Here is a 22,139-nt window from a genome sequence, read left to right as displayed (position 1 = left end):
ATCTATATATCTCTATACATATACATATAGATATATATACACACACACACACACACACATATATATACACATAATAACATTAATCCTATTTCTGCATTAATCCTGTTACAAGAGAAAGAATCAGAGCAGTGATGCAAAACCTCAAAATAGAAAGAAAAAAAAACCCAACAGCACCCAAAACAAAAGAAATAAAAGGTTCAATCAGCATCTATACTCCACAGTTCTTTCTTTCTTTTTTTTTTCTTGGATTTGGAGATCCTCTTCTATCATGAGTTCCCTGGAACTCTTCTGTACCATTGCATTGGTGAGAAGAATCTAGTCCATCACAGTAGGTCAACACTCAATGTTGATGATACTGTGTACAATGTTCTTCTGGTTCTGCTCATCTCACTCATCATCAGCTCACGTAAGACCCTCCAGGTTTCTCTGAACTCTTCCTGTAGAGCAGGTGTATTCTTAAAAATGGGGGGGGGGGGGTTGCGGGGAAACTGGATTTAGGCAAAAAGAAACAAATGATTTTTTATTATAACACCAAATGGCTGTTATTTTCAGGAGAGAGGAGAATGAAGGTAAATAGGCTTCCTGATTAGCCCCTACCACATCCCAGAGTGGACTAGACAGGAAGAAGTAACATCTCACAGTTGGTTTCCTTGTATGTCCTATGTGTATTTAAGTGTCTGTCAAACGTAATTGTGTACAATCTATGGGAAATTTTTGGTTCTGACTGATAAAGCTGATTCTAAACCCTGTCACCTTCCCAAGCTGTGGCCAGGCTCTGAAGGTGAACTACTCAGAGTTTGAATTTGGCATTTAGAATGTCAATTCTCTGCTATGCATTCATAGTCTTAGATGAACATTTTAAAAGTTGGGTTAAAAAAACAACCACCAAAAAACACTGTCCCTGGGGCAGCTAGGTGGCACAGTGGATAAAGCACCGGCCCTGGATTCAGGAGGACCTGAGTTCAAATCCGGCCTCAGACACTTGACGCTTACTAGCTGTGTGACCCTGGACAAGTCACTTAACCCCCATAGCCCCACAAAAACAAAAACAACAAAAAAAAAACACTGCCCCTTTTGAAATCGTTTGTAGTAGAATAGTTTAAAATCAGGAATTATTTGTAATGTGTAAAAGTTGCAAAGAAAAAGATCCCCCCCCCCCGAAAAAAAAAACTCTAACCATTGAACCACACCGCCCTAAGGGCAGCTTTTATTTAACTCTGGTAAATGGGCAGCAAAAACCTTGACAAAAAAGTCACTGGGGGAAAAAATTGGCTAACTTGTTGTTATCTGATAAGTTTCTAAGTTATGGATGGAAGTCTCAGCTCTTTTTTTTTTTTTTTTGTATGAGGTATTTTATTTTTTCCATTACATGTAAAGATAGTTCTCAACTTTTGTTTATACATGCTTTATAATTTCAGATTTTTCTCCCTCCCACCCCTCCTTCCCCCCTCCCCTAGACAGCAGGCAATCTGATATAGGTTATATCTATATATCTCTATACATATACATATAGATATATATATATACACACACACACACATATATATACACATAATAACATTAATCCTATTTCTGCATTAATCCTGTTACAAGAGAAAGAATCAGAGCAGTGATGCAAAACCTCAAAATAGAAAGAAAAAAAACCCCAACAGCACCCAAAACAAAAGAAATAATATGGTTCAATCAGCATCTATACTCCACAGTTCTTTCTTTCTTTTTTTTTCTTGGATTTGGAGATCCTCTTCTATCATGAGTTCCCTGGAACTCTTCTGTACCATTGCATTGGTGAGAAGAATCTAGTCCATCACAGTAGGTCAACACTCAATGTTGATGATACTGTGTACAATGTTCTTCTGGTTCTGCTCATCTCACTCATCATCAGCTCACGTAAGACCCTCCAGGTTTCTCTGAACTCTTCCTGCTCATCATTTCTTACAGCACAATAGTATTCCATTGTATTCATATACCACAACTTGTCCAGCCATTCCCCAATTGATGGGCACCCCCTCAACTTCCAATTCCTTGCTACCACGTAAAGAGCAGCTATAAATATTTTTGTACATGTGGGTCTCTTTTAAAGAAATTTTAAACAAAGCTGGGAAACTCACCATGTTATGGATAATAGTATTTTTGTTTTTCTTTTAAAGTACTAAAAGTATTAGGCTTTAGAAAGTTAAAACGTACCATTTATTATCTCATAAGACATAATGATTGATTTTCTGTGTAAAGTATAGAGTAAAGCACATGCAACTAAACTAAGAACCCCTGGTTGGTAATTGTATGGGACGATTTCCTCAGTTTACCTAAATAAATCGAGGATACCACCGAGTCAAGCAGAGACAAATTTATTTCATTCTCATGAGAAAGGGCAACCCCATTCAAGGAATAAGGAATTCGCTGATGAGCTCAGGAGTTGGGTTTTTATAGAAGTTTGAGGGGGGAAGTCCCCTCCTGTACTAGATGGGCTCAAAATCTAACATCCTATCCTGTCCCACCTGGTACTCATGTTAAGCTCGTGATCAGGGTGTGGAGGCATGCTCAGACAGGTCTGAGAGCTGGGGGAAGGGGAGGAGGAAAGGGCAGGTGGCTACGAAACTACTCCACCCGTGTAAGGAGGGGGCAGGTGGTGGTCTCACCCATGTGAGGGGAAGGGTGGTACCAGAAACTAGGGGCTTTGGAATGCAAGAAAGGAGGGGTGGTACCAGTGTAGGTTTGCACTGACAGGAGACAGCAAGGAGAAAGGGGTTGGGGTACACCATGTTCAGTAAAGCAAAGTGTAACGATTGGAATGACGCCACCTGCTGGAGACTTACTGTAGAAGAGTTCCGCCCATGAAGCGAAGGTCTTTGAGGGCAAGACCAGGAGTCCTTTCTTTGGCATCAGGAAGTGACTCGGGCTAGTGGGAGGAGGAAGGAAGAGACTGGCGCTCGATCTCACGCTCTTTCCTTTGGACTCTGGTGGAGAGTAGAGCTAGAAATGTGCTCTCCCTTTAATAGATAGGAATCTAGGCCTTTGTCTCTCTTTACCAAATTCTTATTCTCCTTAATAAATGCTTAAAAGTCCAACTCTTGCTAAAGCTTATAATTTCTTGGCGACCACTCTTCAGATATTTTAGACAGTTTAGCTAGAATTTTAGCCCTTAACAAAAGTATGTGTTTCTCAGGGAGATTGCTACAAGACCCTGTTTGGCCACAGAACAAGGTTGCGGTGTGTTCTAGCAACGGGATGGAATATGGACAGAATAGTCTAGCAATAACAGGGACTGGGGGCTGGGTACTTCCAGAACTCAGCCTCAGAGTCTGAACGGACTCAAGTCCACTATATCCCATTCAGTAATTAATTTGTTTTGTTTCAAGTTATATTGTTTTAAGGTACTATGTTTCTAAGTTTTCTTATAGTGTATAACTTGGTTACTGTTAAAAAGGGAATGAATGCGTTAGGAAGTCATTGGTCTGCTTACCATGTGTTCTGAAGTACTATTATATTGTTAACTAAGCTATTTGGAGTTACATAGTTGTTTGTTTTGTTTTGTTTTTTCAGAGAGAGAGAGAGTCTTTCCTGTCTCTTTTTCTCCCTCCTTCCCTCCCTGATGCTGATTGCAGCAGTATGGGGGGCTTGGGGGGGGGGACGGTGAGAGAGAATAAGCCCAGAGAATTTTATATGATTGGGTAAAAGCAAGTAGAAAGAAAGTTGTACTCTGCGCTGATGGTGGAAACAGTTTGGAAATTTTTGAGGAAAAAAAAAAGCATACTGTCACTTTAAGTGCTTACCTTGCAATTAAAGGGTCTGTGAAGAACCAAAAAGTAATTGAGTTTGATTGGAACATCTAGTTGGGTATTTACAGTCTTGCAAACTAAAGTACTGGTCAACTTTAAAGTAACTTTTAAATTGGTGTATGTGTGTTAAAATTAGAAACAACTGTAAATTAGGGGACTCCTACCTGTTTTTGTTGAGTATGTTAATTGTTTTGTTTTCTCTCTAAGACAAAGAGGAAAGCACTGGAAGAATTTTGGAACTAAGGGTAAATTGTTATTATTAAGTTGGTAAATTGTTGTATGGGAAAAGATAGGAGAAAAAGATCTTTTAAAGTCCCCTTCATTTGTAAACTTGCCTGAAAAGAGCTTGTCATGGGTTGTGAAATTCCTAGATAAGGAATGGTCTTACTGAGAATTTATAAGGTTGCTTATTATGTGGAAGTAATTTCTAATGGTTGATCTTTACACCAGGATAAGTTTAAACTTGAGAAGAAGGAAAAGAAAAACCAAGTGAAATATGTTATATAAAACCTCTTACATGTGTGTCTCCTGGTAAACATTTTTGCTCATTGCAATTCCATGAGAATAGAAATGTACTATTTAAGATAAAATATCTTGGTACTGTAATTTATATTGTTTTGAGATTTGAATTCAAGTATAGTTGTCTGGATCATCAAGTCAGTAATACACCACTCCAGAGAATGCCACTTTACTCAGAGGCAAAATGCTGCTACAGGTGGAGGGATCTAGGAAAAAGCAAAGAGGACAATCTTAGTCTTGCCTAAGGTAAGATCCTTCTGGCTCAAGTTTTCCCCAGTTCCTGCTGAATAGGAAATGTTTCCCACCTCACTATTTCTGAATCTATCTGGTTACTGGTTGTTGCTTGTGACTCTTACCTGAAATCAAACAGAGCTAAGGATGTTTTATCCTGGCTGTTAAAATCATGTCCCTGGCTTTTTCTTTTACAGCAGATTTCTATAATCAGAGCAAGTAGTCAGAAGATATGAGCACAATGGAAGTATGTAAGATCTTACTGTTTTCAGTCTAAATGTGTGGTCATTTGATATGCCAAACAATTAGGTATATTAATACTCAGGTTTGCCATCTGCCTAATGCTCACATGGCATTGTCACAAGGCTTAATTAACTGGGTAGCTGAAATTCCTCCCCAATGTAAACACATTTTGATGAGAAGGGGGATTGGGAGTAGGAGGATTTATTTAAGCTAAAGATAGTTATGCATTTTGTGTTTTCCATTTGGAAAGAAAGAGGACTATTGGCTTCAAAGAATTCTCCTATGGAGCATGGAGATTATAGGCCTACTTGAGGCTGTAAACCTGCCTAGTCATGTCTCTGTTACGCACTGCTGAGGGCACCAAGCTATCAACTCCTCCATAGCACAAAGAAATCACAAGGCAGGCTTAGCTGCTAAACTGACTGCCAGGTCCATTCACCCATCCACCCTAGCCCTGGCCCCTTCCACCCTACCGTGCCCCAAGGTATCTCCCCTTCCTATACCGAGGAAGAGACTAAACAGCCTAAAATTCATGATTTTATTCCTGAGGATACAGGATGGTGGCATTCTCCTTCTGATTTGCTGCTTCTCCCCAGGAATATGACTTGGAAATTTGCAATGGGCCTCCACAATTCCACTCACCTGGGCAGGGAAGCTCTAACCACTTTAGTGAAGTCTCTCTCTATGGGCAAGGGCATCTCCAAGACCATCCAGGATGTCTGTCTGCTGTTCCTGTGTTCTCTACACCCAAACTAATACCACCAGGGCCCTCAAACTTCCCCCTCTCCTTAAGCCAACCCAGAGACAAGGGGAACTATCCAGTCAAGATTGGCAGATAGATTTTACTCACCTACCACCTTGCAAAAAGTATAGGGTTCTCTTAGTAACCTCAACACCCAGCCCAGCCAGGGGACCTAGTGTTTCTGAAAACTTGGAAAACTGAGAGATAGAACCAACTAGTGTGCCTCGATGGAGGGTCCCCATTGAGTCATGCTATCAACACCCACAGCTATAAAGCTTAAGGGGCAGAATACCTGGACTCATGTTTCTTGCATTCAACCCTTTGTCCCCTCAGATAAACAATGGGGAAAAGAAGGACATATATCCCTGTGAACTGGTGGAGGATCTCAAAGTTTCTCTACTGCTGACAGACACCCTGGAATGAGTATTCCTTCTCTCTTCTTTGCACCCTCATTTGTTTACTTTTGACCCTTCTGCTGTTTGAGCCTATTGTTCCCACACTGACTACTGCCAAGGGGCCTGAACCATCCCACCTATGGCCACTCCCCTCACCATTCTCTGGGCTCTCCCATTACTTTTTTTTTGGCTGGGCAATGAGGGTTAAGTGACTTGCCCAGGGTCACACAGCTAGTAAGTGTCAAATCTCTGAGGTCGGATTTGAACTCAGGTCCTCCTGAATCCAGGGCCGGTGCTTTATCCACTGTGCCACCTAGCTGCCCCTCTCCCATTACTTTTGAATTAGGCACTCTCTGCTCCCTGGAGTATTAATGCCCTGTTTCAATTAGGAGACACAGTGGCTAAAGCAGACCCTTTGGACTGCTGGGTATGTAAGAGATGCCCACAGAGCAGAAGAGAACTCTCAGCCCCTAGCTCATGGCCTTAATCCCTCCAGGCCATAGCCTATACCTGTACTTTCAGGGAAAGACCCTATCTCAGGCAGGCATCAGACCTGGCATGCTTGTCTCCTGCTACAATTCTTCGGAATGGGAGGGCTAATGTTATGTTATGGTGGAAAATGGGGTATGGGGTTTGGGTTAGGGGTTGGGGTTCTCAGGAATTCCTCTTTAAAGAAAAACCATGAAAGAAATCCTTGGACTTCTCACGGGGAGATAGGTATGGAACAAAGCACGTGGCTCTGAGGTACCAATCTCCTCGAGCAGGAGGCTGGTAGGTACTTTTACCGATGGGGGTGGGGGGTGGTGTGTGACCATTTGACTTTGGAAAGTTCCTTTAGTGAGGGAAGACCATCCCCCACTGGTGGTGACTAGAGGAATTGGGTAAGGGGTGGCTATGGATCTCTCAAGCCATCTCTCTCTTCTGGACACAAAGGCTGCAGCCACACCCAAACTTATCTCCCCAGGGGTAAGGGAGATCAGAATGAAGGGTGGAGGTCTCAAAGCTAGCTCGGCCCAATGTGGTCCCGCTTATCTCTCAAGGCGTATCTGTCCTCTGGTTTAGTTTCTCAAGGACAAGATTCCTTGATGTGCCCCAGAGAACTTCTGGGGTACTTTGGGCCCACAACAGTTACTTGATTGTTAAGGTCAACCAAGCAACCTTATCTGGTCCTCCAGGATATAGGTGTATTTGTGGTCATTATATGACACCCCTGGCATCCTGGGCAAATACACCTGAGGAAGCTTTTATGTCCATGGTCCTAACTAACCACTTCCTGCCTCAGCCCCTATATCAATTATTGTCAGTGCACCTTGGGTTTTATAGCTACCTGTGTATCCCTATATCAGAACCCTCTGAGCCTTCTCCCTCCTGAGGAAAGGCATAGGGCAAAAAGGAAGTCTTGGGACAGTTTCCTGTAGTGGAGCCATAAAACTGCAGCTCTTGCCATTCCTTTAGTGGGCTTCCTAGAACATGAGGCAGTCCTGACTAATCTGACCTTGGCCCAAACTGCTTTGGGTCTTGAGGACCTCCAAGAGTCCCTAGATTCTTTGGCCAATGTAGTAATGGAAGTAGGATAACCTTCTGTGTGAAACCATTTCTATTGGTAATACTGTCATTTCTTTAGTCGCTTTTAGAATTAAAGCTTTCACTGAAGGCACAGCGATGCCCTTGCAACCCTTGGACTGTGTCCATAAGACCTTTCTCTCCCTCTCTCCTTAATCAACAAGGACATCTCTATGCCCCATTTTTCAGCCTTGAAGAAGCTACAGAAGATGGACCTTTGCCCCTTTCTACCCAGAAATAAAGGGGGGGGTGTTGTGGGAATACAGTGGGGATCCCAACCCCCAAGGCCAAAGGAAAAACAGCTCTCTCTCCCACCTCAGGTATGAGGTGTGGCAGGACATGACCCCAGTATGCTGATAAGCAATATAAAGGTCTGCAAGAGGATATGCAGGATATGGTTGGGTGCTGCAGATCCTACTGATCCCCTCACAGTTATCTTGCCCTTCCCTCCCCTTTCTTTGTTTTGTTTTGTTTTGTTTTTAGTGAGGCAATTGGGGTTAAGTGACTTGCCCAGGGTCACACAGCTAGTAAGTGTCAAGTGTCTGAGGCCGAATTTGAACTCAGGTCCTCCTGACTCCAGGGCCGGTGCTCTATCCACTGTGCCACCTAGCTGCACCCCCCCCCCTTTTCTTTGTTTTGTAAAGATACAAAAGGCCAGGTCTTCTCTTACTCCAGCTGGACAGTCATCATGGTGATCTGTACCCTGGCCATATATCCCTCTCTCCTAATAAATTCTCTTTTTATTTTCCAAGATTCATGATGAGCCTCTAATTATTTGGGTGATTTAGCCCCCTGATCAAAAAGGAAGAGCAGGAAAGGGAAGGGAAGGGAAGGAAACAAGCATTTATTAAGTGCCTACTTTGTACCAGGCACTGGGCTAGGTTTTTTACAGATATTTTTATTTCATTTGATCCTTACCACAACCCTGAGAGGTAGGTGGTATTATTATTCCCATTTTACAGTTGAAGAAACTGAGGTAAACAGAGGTTGAGTGACTTGTCCAGTGTCACACAGCTAGTAAGCTTCTGGAGTTGAATGTGAGCTCAGGTCTTGTTGACTCCAGGCCCAGTGCTCTGTCCACCACATTCCCTAGTGATAGGATGATAGCATGGAAGGATGGCAGGGTAAAAAGAAAGTTTTCTAAGGATGTAGGATACTTACACACATTTGTAGCCATCAGCGAAGGAGCCAGGAGATAAGGAGAGATTTTAGAAGGAAAACAAGGAGCAGAATATGATGAAAGGGACCAGTTCTTGAAAGAAACAACAGGGGAGGGAGTCAAGAGCAAATGCAGGGTGGTTGGCTTTGGTGAGACTGTTGACCTCTTTGTCATAGTCTGACATAAAAGAGGAAAGAAAAGGAGATTACATGGAGGGGTTTTAAATGTTTGATGGAGGGAAAGAGTTCACAGAAATCAAGAGAGTAGGAGGCAATGTCCTTTTCTGAGTAGCAGAGGTGAGGGAAAGGGGATGTCAGGTAGAGAACTCGAGAAGAGAAGGTTTGAAATAACTGCTGCAGAAAGTAGGATTCTCTGTCAAGGAAAGAATCAAACTGTTGACTGCCATAGAGCAATAAGGGCTCAGGTGAGATGAGTTGACAAATTTGCAGGGGGGTCCCACTGGATACAGTTCTGTGACTTCCTCCACTGAGGTTCCAATGCAAATGAGTAGGAGCAGAAAATAACTGTAGATTACTCAGAAATATGCTACCTGCATGTCACAAATACTTCCTTCCCAGAGAGAGTCAGAAGGTAGTGGACATAGCAAGTGCCAAAAATAGCAAAAAAAAAAAAATTAAAAAGGGAGGGAGGAAGGGAGGGGAGGGGAGGGAAAGGGAAAGGGGAAGGGGAAGGGGAAGGGGAAGGGGAAGGGGAAGGGGAAGGGGAAGGGGAAGGGGAGGGAAGAACCATCTTGGGGAATGACTGGTTACTAATAAGTAAAAATCCTTCTATAGAGACACCCATTCTTTCTGCTTTTGTTTGGTCTCTGATCCAAACACCCAGAGACAGCTGGCAATGCAGGCAGCTAGGTGGGACAGTGGATAGACTCAGCTATCTGTGCATATTCATCCAAACTAAGATGAGAATTTATTATAAGCAAGAAGAAAAAAAATAGTAATGGGGGAGGGGAGAAATGCAGGGCAGTTAAAAAAGATTTCACGTTGAATTATTTAAATAATCTAATGAAAGTCAAAAGTGGGAAAGGACACTAGAAATTGCATCAACATTAACTATAATTATTTCATCCAGAAGCTAAACCAATGTAAATTAATTACTACAGCATGAAGACCAAAAGGATTCAGAAAGTGCCTCAGTCAGCAAACATTTGATTTATTGGCCACATGAGAGAGATTGCTGCCATAGGCAACATGACTTTAGAGTATAAGCCCACTTGTAAAATCTTCCAGAGGAGGATAAGGGGCAATTATGAGCCATACCATCTCATAAAGCAGAGAACAGCAGCAGGGAGTAAATCAATCAGACTTGATAAGATTGCCAACTAAGCAAGAACATTCAAGAATGAAGGCAGAAAGAAGATTCTAAGTAAAAGAAATGTGGAAAGTGTTTGCAATATTACAGCAAAGCCCTCAAGGACAGTGGAATCACCACATCTGGACCCTAACATTGAAGTCACTAAGTAGAAGAAGTAGAAATGATTCTAAAGAGGGGCAGCTAGATGGCGCAGTGGATAGAGCACCAGCCCTGGAATCAGCAGTACCTGAGTTCAAATCCAACCTCAGACACTTAACACTTACTAGCTGTGTGACCCTGGGCAAGTCACTTAGCCCCAAATGCCTCACTAAAAAAACAAGAAAAGAAAAGAAAAGAAATGACTCTAAAGAGAGCAATGATGAGAGAAAGGTAGCAGGATTGGATCCAGCATGTACAGAGAACATTGGTGGTGGGGCAACAGAATTATGAGGGCACAATTAGTTATTAAGGTACTAACCTACGAGGTGTCTAAAGGAGAGAAAGACATCAAAGGCAAAGAAGAGAATCTTGGATTTTATTGATTCCCCAAAAAGGTGACCAAGAAAACATCAATAAAACTACTGACCATGTTTGCCTACTCCCATCTATATAAAACCTTTATGAAGGCCATGTATACATGAATTGAGGACATCTTCGATGAGGTTATCATTAGAGAATAAGCAAGAGTTTGCAAATGGAATTCAACAATGGATTGCATCTTTATATCTCATAACTGACTGAAAGATCTCGTACTTATTGGCAATATAGGACTTAAGTTCAGGAGAAAATCAAAGCTGAATATATAGGTCTCAGCATCTCAAAAATCAGCATTTAGCTCTACAAAAATACAGCTTTTTCAATTAAGTGTCTGCCATCTATATATCAAGGTTATTCAGGATTCCTTGGAAGATGCAAAAACTGAAATAAACTTATTTAGTGACCCTCTCATAATAAACATGAGCCAAACCGTAAAACATGGAAATATCTGTTCAAGGGGGCAGCTAGGTGTTGCAGTGGATAAAGCACCGGCCCTGGATTCAGGAGGACCTGAGTTCAAATCCAGCCTCGGACACTTGACACTTACTAGCTGTGTGACCCTGGGCAAGTCACTTAACTCCCATTGCCCAGCAAAAAAAAAAAAAAAAGAAAAAAGAAAAAAAAGAACTATCTGTTCAACAGAGGTATTGAGGTCCATGATGGAGGAGATCCAGTTCAGAGTCCAGGACTGTGGATGGTGAGGTCTTCCCAATGCTTCTGCTTGCAGATGACATTGTATTGATTGCATCTAGCCCCAAGACACTTCAGAACCTCCTGGAAGAGATCTGTAATCATGCAGAGCAATGTGGCCTGTCCAGCCACACCAAAAAGACAAAATAGATGAAGGAGATTACCCAGATTTCAACATGCATTTGAATGAAAGTGCTGTAGAACTTTTCCAATAACATGTATCTGGGATAGACAATACACGATGGACAGTGTGCTGGGGGCCCTGACTTACAAAGAAGGGGGAAAGCAGACTTAAATACTTTTGAAGAAATGTGAAGCTCTTTTACTAACTCTAAGTTTCCTATGAAAGTACAAGCCCATCTTTTTAATACTCACACCTTACCAGTGGTGTTGTATAGCATACACTCTTGGAAAATCATCGCCTCTGAAGAACTAAAGAGAGGTATCATGTAGAATATGTGAGCAGCCTGCAGCGTATAACCAATGAAGAACTCCAAAAATTGGATAACAGAATATGTTGAGAAGCAAAGGACAACAAGTAGGTGGCTTGGCTGCTTCATTGGTACCCGATGATGTTGAGAAAATCAAGGAAAGCCTCTACCACATTGGGTGGACTCTTAGGACTGAACTTAAGAGAGGATAAAAGTTGTGTAGAATGGGCAGGGGTGAATGAATCTCAATCTGCCTCATTGGTGGCAATTCCCAAATCAGTGTGATCACAAATCAACATGAGTATTTGAGCAGGATCACATTCATTTTATTTTGTTTTGTCTTCTTTGTCCACCACATCAAACCACTGACTCCTACTTTGGACAAAGTGTTATCTATACATATGTCTCTTTTGTACTTTTGAAATTAATTTTAAAAATCCAAGTAGAAGACTGAATATTTACCCCTGGGAGCCCAATGTCCTAGGATATATGTGTGTGTGTGTGTGTGTGTGTGTGTGTGTGTATATGAATCATCATCCAAAGAACCACATCATGTCAAAGTTGGGAGGGACTTTAGTGGCCATCTAGCTGAACCCATTCCTTAATCACAATCACCTCCTAGACTTTGCTTGAAGACTTCCAATAAAAAAAAGAAATCATTACATCCTGAGGCAGTCCTATCAACTTTGGTTTAGCTTTGAATGACTTGGTCCCTCTACTTCCTCTCCTCTCCCTCTCTTCTCTTTTTTTTTTCTTTTGGCAGGGCAATGGGGGTTAAGTGACTTGCCCAGGGTCACACAGCCAGTAAGTGTTAAGTGTCCGAGGCTGGATTTGAACTCAGGTCCTCCTGACTCCAGGTCCAGTGCTCTATCCACTGCGCCATCTAGCTGCCCCCTCTCCCTCTCTTCTTAAACTCTTGCAATCAGGCTTCCTACCTCATCTCAAATATTCAAATGGATCTATGTTCTCAATGATTTTGGAGTTTCTTAAAATGATACAAATCACAAACCATAATTGCCTGCCCATCCTGTGTGATATTCCATGTTCCCCCAATCATTCAACACAAGGAGTTTACCCAATATGCTGGAGGTCCTCTGTAATTTCTACCAAAATTATGAATGTACCAGGGGAGCACACTGGCTGTTCATCTATTATCCCTCACTCTTGTCACATGAGCAGTTCATCTTTCTTTCCTATCATACACTTCTTTGATAACATCCTTTCCTCTTATTTTTTCTGAATTCCTTCTTGTTTCCATTAAGGCAATGCCTCTGCTCTCTAATTGATTTTCTATTCCATCCATCATAGCAGTTGTTTCAAACATTCTTGTCTCCCCTCAAGACTCCCATGGTCTCCCCTTCCCCCATCCTCACCATTCAAGACGTCATCTCAGGTTTCACAGAAAAAAATAAACCATCTGGTGAGACCTCCCTCTTCCCTTTCCTTCCCCTCATCTCACATCGCTGACATCATCCCCTTCCACCTCCTCCTTCATTCCAGTCACTGATAAAACAGGCCTTCTCCTTACCAAAGCTAGTATGCAACCTCGATCCCAAACTTTTCTATCTTCTCCACCAGATAGACCCCACCATCACCCCCACTCTGCCCACAATATTCAGTCTCCTGCTATCAAATGAAATACTTGTAATGCACTTAGAACAGTGTCTGGCACATAGTAAGTGCTTAATAGATGCTTGTTCTCCACCCCCCCCCTTTCCTTCTATCTACCATCTCCTCCCCTGCTGCCTTCAAATGTGCCCACATCTCTGCCATCCTTACAAAGAAAGAAAGAATCTTTACTCAATCCAGCTTCCCTGATAGCTATTGCCCTATGTGTTGTTGAAAGGAAAATTCTTCATTTGAGCTTTCACCCTGATTAATGAGGCTACACTCAGGACAAAGAGAATTAAAAGGACTTTATTATAAGTTCATCAAGGTAGCAACACATTGAGTGGTTGATCACTGGAGATCGGCAATGGATTCAAGGTGGGGACAGCTTGGATAGGTAGCTTTTCTTTTCTTTTCTTTTCTTTTTGATAGGTGACTTTAAGATAATACAGATAGGTCCACCTCAGCAGAAGAGGTTGAGAGATCAGCAAATGAATCCAAGATGGGGACAGGTTAGATAGGTGACTTTAAGATCATTCAGATAGGTCCACCTCAGCAGAAGAGGTTGAGTGCTTGCATCTCAGTTCCTTTGCAATTTAGCAAGAACATGAAAATTTGCAGGTAAGGGTACATAACTAAGAGCATGTAATTCAAAAGCTGCAGAGTCTCCCCCAACACTCAGACACTTGACACTTACTAGCTGTGTGACCCTGGGCAAGTCCCTCCTTTCCCCGGGGGCGCGGGGGGGGGGGGGGGGGGGGGGAGAGGAAAATGCAACTTTTTAACTTTTTTTTTTTTCTCATTGAAAAGAGTGGACTTGGGGGCAGCTAGGTGGCGCAGGGGATAAAGCACTGGCCCTGGATTCAGGAGTACCTGAGTTCAAATCCGGCCTGAGACACTTGACACTTACTAACTGTGTGACCCTGGCCAAGTCACTTGACCCCCATTGCCTTAAAAAAAAAAAAGTGGACTTAACTCGAAACCAAAAACTGGCTAGAATTAGCCCGGGCACCGACTTTCATCCCGCAGCCAAAGATCTACCACCACACAAGGCAGGGCAAAGAAAAGGGGTGAGCAATTGGATTTGGAACTCGAAACGAAATGAAAGAAAAAAACAACAACCCCCACAGACCTTTTTACCTATAATTGAGGGAGAGAAACGAAAGGCTAGTTTAAAGACATGTCTTTTGGAAGCCGAGAAGCAACGTATGTCCTTAAAACATAACGTCGCTTCATCAACCTCGGCACACTCGAGTCTCTCAGCAGCACAGGCTCATAGGCTATCTTTTAGAAAACACAGATCAGGGGAGAGCGCGAACGCAGTCCCCCACTACCACAAATTATGCAGTCGAGTTTCCCGCATTTGGGGAAATCGCAGGGGTCAGCCCATCCGGAGTGCAATGGATAAGCCTCGCCCTGGGGAAACCACCTTCGTGATCATGGAATCACCCCTGCCAGGTAAGTATGCCTGCCTACCCCACGCTCCACAACCCCCTACACACTCACACACTCTAAACACACGATCACTCAACCGACGCTCCCAATGCCCAATCACACACGCTCCACACACACAATACGCGAAAACCCCCAAGAGCTTCAACCCCTACCAACCCCCCTAGTCCGGCTCACGCTCAAAATCCACCTTTTCCACGCACACTATCGGCTTAGAGAAAATGCCCACAGAGGTCTCCTCATCTGCATAACGGTCTGTCCCTAACTGACGTCACTCATCACACCTACTTCACTTGGAGACCGCCATCTATTGGCGGATCAGCAGAACTTAGACCGAGCTCCCTAAACATGAAGTGTGGTATGTAGACAATGTGGTATTCAAGACTCAAGATCCTGGCTGTGTGATCCTGGAAAAATTGCCTTACCTCTCTGGGCCTCAGCTTCCTCGTCAATAAAATATTAATATCCTTGCTCTACTGAATTCATGGGATTGTTGTGACAAATTAACACACTATTTTAAGATAGCTATTCTGATCATTATAAAACCTAAGTTAGCCTACATTTAGACATTTGTTCTCTTTTTTAGGGGGAGTGATGTGAGCAATAGACAATAAATTCTTAGTAATTGGAAGAAATTAATTTAAAAATAATTTTTTACAAGGAAATAAAAATACACCAGAAGTATGGTTTAAGCCTAATGAAGAAATAACAGGAAAAAGAATAACTTCCCTACATGTGTGTGTGTACTGCTTAAGAAATAGAGAGGTAGATCAGTGGAATAGAATAGACAGAAATTACACTACAGTAAGTGACTATAGTTATCTAGTATATGACAAACCCAAAGAGCCAAGATTTTGGAACAAAAACTCATTATTTGACAAAAACTGGGAAAACTGGAAAACAGCATGGCAGAAACTAGGTATAGAATGACATCTCATACTATATACTAAAATAATGTCAAAATAAGGTCAAAATAGGTACATGATTTACACAGAAAGAATGATACCATAAGGAAATTAAGAAAGCATGTAATTGTTTATCTGTTGGATTTATGGGCAGAGGAAGAATTTAGGACCAAAGAAGATAAAGAAAGCAAAAAAAAAGTAAAATTGATCATTTTGATTATATACAATTTAAAAATTTTGCACAAACAAAACTAATGTAACCAAGATTATAAAGGAAGCAGAAAACTGGGAAAGAATTTTTGGCACAAATCTCTCTGATAAAGGTCTCATTTCTCAATTATAGAGAGAACTGAATCAAATTTATAAAAATACAAGTCATTCCCCAATTGATAAATGCTCACAGGATATGAACAGGCAGCTGTGAGACAAAGAAATCAAAGCTATCTATAATCACATGAAAAAAAAAGCTCTAGATCACTATTGCTTTTCACAAGAGCTCCTGCAGAATACTGGCTAATTCCTCTTCTATGCTGGCAGTCTGTGTCGGAGCTCGGTCTAAGTTCTGCTGATCCGCCAATAGATGGCGGTCTCCAAGTGAAGTAGGTGTGATGAGTGACGTCAGTTAGGGACAGACCGTTATGCAGATGAGGAGACCTCTGTGGGCATTTTCTCTAAGCCGATAGTGTGCGTGGAAAAGGTGGATTTTGAGCGTGAGCCGGACTAGGGGGGTTGGTAGGGGTTGAAGCTCTTGGGGGTTTTCGCGTATTGTGTGTGTGGAGCGTGTGTGATTGGGCATTGGGAGCGTCGGTTGAGTGATCGTGTGTTTAGAGTGTGTGAGTGTGTAGGGGGTTGTGGAGCGTGGGGTAGGCAGGCATACTTACCTGGCAGGGGTGATTCCATGATCACGAAGGTGGTTTCCCCAGGGCGAGGCTTATCCATTGCACTCCGGATGGGCTGACCCCTGCGATTTCCCCAAATGCGGGAAACTCGACTGCATAATTTGTGGTAGTGGGGGACTGCGTTCGCGCTCTCCCCTGATCTGTGTTTTCTAAAAGATAGCCTATGAGCCTGTGCTGCTGAGAGACTCGAGTGTGCCGAGGTTGATGAAGCGACGTTATGTTTTAAGGACATACGTTGCTTCTCGGCTTCCAAAAGACATGTCTTTAAACTAGCCTTTCGTTTCTCTCCCTCAATTATAGGTAAAAAGGTCTGTGGGGGTTGTTGTTTTTTTCTTTCATTTCGTTTCGAGTTCCAAATCCAATTGCTCACCCCTTTTCTTTGCCCTGCCTTGTGTGGTGGTAGATCTTTGGCTGCGGGATGAAAGTCGGTGCCCGGGCTAATTCTAGCCAGTTTTTGGTTTCGAGTTAAGTCCACTTTTTTTTTTTTAAGGCAATGGGGGTCAAGTGACTTGGCCAGGGTCACACAGTTAGTAAGTGTCAAGTGTCTCAGGCCGGATTTGAACTCAGGTACTCCTGAATCCAGGGCCAGTGCTTTATCCCCTGCGCCACCTAGCTGCCCCCAAGTCCACTCTTTTCAATGAGAAAAAAAAAAAAGTTAAAAAGTTGCATTTTCCTCTCCCCCCCCCCCCCCCCCCCCGCGCCCCCGGGGAAAGGAGGGACTTGCCCAGGGTCACACAGCTAGTAAGTGTCAAGTGTCTGAGTGTTGGGGGAGACTCTGCAGCTTTTGAATTACATGCTCTTAGTTATGTACCCTTACCTGCAAATTTTCATGTTCTTGCTAAATTGCAAAGGAACTGAGATGCAAGCACTCAACCTCTTCTGCTGAGGTGGACCTATCTGAATGATCTTAAAGTCACCTATCTAACCTGTCCCCATCTTGGATTCATTTGCTGATCTCTCAACCTCTTCTGCTGAGGTGGACCTATCTGTATTATCTTAAAGTCACCTATCAAAAAGAAAAGAAAAGAAAAGAAAAGCTACCTATCCAAGCTGTCCCCACCTTGAATCCATTGCCGATCTCCAGTGATCAACCACTCAATGTGTTGCTACCTTGATGAACTTATAATAAAGTCCTTTTAATTCTCTTTGTCCTGAGTGTAGCCTCATTAATCAGGGTGAAAGCTCAAATGAAGAATTTTCCTTTCAACAACACATAGGGCAATAGCTATCAGGGAAGCTGGATTGAGTAAAGATTCTTTCTTTCTTTGTAAGGATGGCAGAGATGTGGGCACATTTGAAGGCAGCAGGGGAGGAGATGGTAGATAGAAGGAAAGGGGGGGGGTGGAGAACAAGCATCTATTAAGCACTTACTATGTGCCAGACACTGTTCTAAGTGCATTACAAGTATTTCATTTGATAGCAGGAGACTGAATATTGTGGGCAGAGTGGGGGTGATGGTGGGGTCTATCTGGTGGAGAAGATAGAAAAGTTTGGGATCGAGGTTGCATACTAGCTTTGGTAAGGAGAAGGCCTGTTTTATCAGTGACTGGAATGAAGGAGGAGGTGGAAGGGGATGATGTCAGCGATGTGAGATGAGGGGAAGGAAAGGGAAGAGGGAGGTCTCACCAGATGGTTTATTTTTTTCTGTGAAACCTGAGATGACGTCTTGAATGGTGAGGATGGGGGAAGGGGAGACCATGGGAGTCTTGAGGGGAGACAAGAATGTTTGAAACAACTGCTATGATGGATGGAATAGAAAATCAATTAGAGAGCAGAGGCATTGCCTTAATGGAAACAAGAAGGAATTCAGAAAAAATAAGAGGAAAGGATGTTATCAAAGAAGTGTATGATAGGAAAGAAAGATGAACTGCTCATGTGACAAGAGTGAGGGATAATAGATGAACAGCCAGTGTGCTCCCCTGGTACATTCATAATTTTGGTAGAAATTACAGAGGACCTCCAGCATATTGGGTAAACTCCTTGTGTTGAATGATTGGGGGAACATGGAATATCACACAGGATGGGCAGGCAATTATGGTTTGTGATTTGTATCATTTTAAGAAACTCCAAAATCATTGAGAACATAGATCCATTTGAATATTTGAGATGAGGTAGGAAGCCTGATTGCAAGAGTTTAAGAAGAGAGGGAGAGGGGGCAGCTAGATGGCGCAGTGGATAGAGCACTGGACCTGGAGTCAGGAGGACCTGAGTTCAAATCCAGCCTCGGACACTTAACACTTACTGGCTGTGTGACCCTGGGCAAGTCACTTAACCCCCATTGCCCTGCCAAAAGAAAAAAAAAAGAGAAGAGAGGGAGAGGAGAGGAAGTAGAGGGACCAAGTCATTCAAAGCTAAACCAAAGTTGATAGGACTGCCTCAGGATGTAATGATTTCTTTTTTTTATTGGAAGTCTTCAAGCAAAGTCTAGGAGGTGATTGTGATTAAGGAATGGGTTCAGCTAGATGGCCACTAAAGTCCCTCCCAACTTTGACATGATGTGGTTCTTTGGATGATGATTCATATACACACACACACACACACACACACACACACACATATATCCTAGGACATTGGGCTCCCAGGGGTAAATATTCAGTCTTCTACTTGGATTTTTAAAATTAATTTCAAAAGTACAAAAGAGACATATGTATAGATAACACTTTGTCCAAAGTAGGAGTCAGTGGTTTGATGTGGTGGACAAAGAAGACAAAACAAAATAAAATGAATGTGATCCTGCTCAAATACTCATGTTGATTTGTGATCACACTGATTTGGGAATTGCCACCAATGAGGCAGATTGAGATTCATTCACCCCTGCCCATTCTACACAACTTTTATCCTCTCTTAAGTTCAGTCCTAAGAGTCCACCCAATGTGGTAGAGGCTTTCCTTGATTTTCTCAACATCATCGGGTACCAATGAAGCAGCCAAGCCACCTACTTGTTGTCCTTTGCTTCTCAACATATTCTGTTATCCAATTTTTGGAGTTCTTCATTGGTTATACGCTGCAGGCTGCTCACATATTCTACATGATACCTCTCTTTAGTTCTTCAGAGGCGATGATTTTCCAAGAGTGTATGCTATACAACACCACTGGTAAGGTGTGAGTATTAAAAAGATGGGCTTGTACTTTCATAGGAAACTTAGAGTTAGTAAAAGAGCTTCACATTTCTTCAAAAGTATTTAAGTCTGCTTTCCCCCTTCTTTGTAAGTCAGGGCCCCCAGCACACTGTCCATCGTGTATTGTCTATCCCAGATACATGTTATTGGAAAAGTTCTACAGCACTTTCATTCAAATGCATGTTGAAATCTGGGTAATCTCCTTCATCTATTTTGTCTTTTTGGTGTGGCTGGACAGGCCACATTGCTCTGCATGATTACAGATCTCTTCCAGGAGGTTCTGAAGTGTCTTGGGGCTAGATGCAATCAATACAATGTCATCTGCAAGCAGAAGCATTGGGAAGACCTCACCATCCACAGTCCTGGACTCTGAACTGGATCTCCTCCATCATGGACCTCAATACCTCTGTTGAACAGATAGTTCTTTTTTTTCTTTTTTCTTTTTTTTTTTTTTTTGCTGGGCAATGGGAGTTAAGTGACTTGCCCAGGGTCACACAGCTAGTAAGTGTCAAGTGTCCGAGGCTGGATTTGAACTCAGGTCCTCCTGAATCCAGGGCCGGTGCTTTATCCACTGCAACACCTAGCTGCCCCCTTGAACAGATATTTCCATGTTTTACGGTTTGGCTCATGTTTATTATGAGAGGGTCACTAAATAAGTTTATTTCAGTTTTTGCATCTTCCAAGGAATCCTGAATAACCTTGATATATAGATGGCAGACACTTAATTGAAAAAGCTGTATTTTTGTAGAGCTAAATGCTGATTTTTGAGATGCTGAGACCTATATATTCAGCTTTGATTTTCTCCTGAACTTAAGTCCTATATTGCCAATAAGTACGAGATCTTTCAGTCAGTTATGAGATATAAAGATGCAATCCATTGTTGAATTCCATTTGCAAACTCTTGCTTATTCTCTAATGATAACCTCATCGAAGATGTCCTCAATTCATGTATACATGGCCTTCATAAAGGTTTTATATAGATGGGAGTAGGCAAACATGGTCAGTAGTTTTATTGATGTTTTCTTGGTCACCTTTTTGGGGAATCAATAAAATCCAAGATTCTCTTCTTTGCCTTTGATGTCTTTCTCTCCTTTAGACACCTCGTAGGTTAGTACCTTAATAACTAATTGTGCCCTCATAATTCTGTTGCCCCACCACCAATGTTCTCTGTACATGCTGGATCCAATCCTGCTACCTTTCTCTCATCATTGCTCTCTTTAGAGTCATTTCTTTTCTTTTCTTTTCTTGTTTTTTTAGTGAGGCATTTGGGGCTAAGTGACTTGCCCAGGGTCACACAGCTAGTAAGTGTTAAGTGTCTGAGGTTGGATTTGAACTCAGGTACTGCTGATTCCAGGGCTGGTGCTCTATCCACTGCGCCATCTAGCTGCCCCTCTTTAGAATCATTTCTACTTCTTCTACTTAGTGACTTCAATGTTAGGGTCCAGATGTGGTGATTCCACTGTCCTTGAGGGCTTTGCTGTAATATTGCAAACACTTTCCACATTTCTTTTACTTAGAATCTTCTTTCTGCCTTCATTCTTGAATGTTCTTGCTTAGTTGGCAATCTTATCAAGTCTGATTGATTTACTCCCTGCTGCTGTTCTCTGCTTTATGAGATGGTATGGCTCATAATTGCCCCTTATCCTCCTCTGGAAGATTTTACAAGTGGGCTTATACTCTAAAGTCATGTTGCCTATGGCAGCAATCTCTCTCATGTGGCCAATAAATCAAATGTTTGCTGACTGAGGCACTTTCTGAATCCTTTTGGTCTTCATGCTGTAGTAATTAATTTACATTGGTTTAGCTTCTGGATGAAATAATTATAGTTAATGTTGATGCAATTTCTAGTGTCCTTTCCCACTTTTGACTTTCATTAGATTATTTAAATAATTCAACGTGAAATCTTTTTTAACTGCCCTGCATTTCTCCCCTCCCCCATTACTATTTTTTTTCTTCTTGCTTATAATAAATTCTCATCTTAGTTTGGATGAATATGCACAGATAGCTGAGTCTATCCACTGTCCCACCTAGCTGCCTGCATTGCCAGCTGTCTCTGGGTGTTTGGATCAGAGACCAAACAAAAGCAGAAAGAATGGGTGTCTCTATAGAAGGATTTTTACTTATTAGTAACCAGTCATTCCCCAAGATGGTTCTTCCCTTCCCCTTCCCCTTCCCCTTCCCCTTCCCCTTCCCCTTCCCCTTCCCCTTACCCATTCCCTTTACAGCCCCTCCCCTCCCTTCCTCCCTCCCTTTTTAATTTTTTTTTTTTTGCTATTTTTGGCACTTGCTATGTCCACTACCTTCTGACTCTCTCTGGGAAGGAAGTATTTGTGACATGCAGGTAGCATATTTCTGAGTAATCTACAGTTATTTTCTGCTCCTACTCATTTGCATTGGAACCTCAGTGGAGGAAGTCACAGAACTGTATCCAGTGGGACCCCCCTGCAAATTTGTCAACTCATCTCACCTGAGCCCTTATTGCTCTATGGCAGTCAACAGTTTGATTCTTTCCTTGACAGAGAATCCTACTTTCTGCAGCAGTTATTTCAAACCTTCTCT

The 22,139-nt window shown here is 42.4% G+C and overlaps 2 non-coding genes across 2 annotated transcripts; one reads left to right on the top strand and one right to left on the bottom strand.

Moving 5' to 3' along the window:
• Positions 1 to 14,507: 14,507 nt before the first annotated feature.
• LOC122752150 lies at positions 14,508 to 14,671 on the bottom strand. The gene has a single exon (XR_006355946.1). It is a non-coding gene; the product is annotated as a U1 spliceosomal RNA (small nuclear RNA).
• A 1,764-nt stretch (positions 14,672 to 16,435) lies between these two features.
• Positions 16,436 to 16,599, top strand: LOC122752138. Its single transcript, XR_006355935.1, has one exon. It is a non-coding gene; the product is annotated as a U1 spliceosomal RNA (small nuclear RNA).
• The last annotated feature ends 5,540 nt before the right edge of the window (positions 16,600 to 22,139 follow it).

Source organism: Dromiciops gliroides, chromosome 3, assembly GCF_019393635.1.
Source record: "Dromiciops gliroides isolate mDroGli1 chromosome 3, mDroGli1.pri, whole genome shotgun sequence".
Lineage (NCBI taxonomy): Eukaryota > Metazoa > Chordata > Mammalia > Microbiotheria > Microbiotheriidae > Dromiciops > Dromiciops gliroides.
The sequence above is the reverse complement of the archived record's forward strand: the minus strand, read 5'-3'. Positions and strand labels throughout refer to the sequence as shown.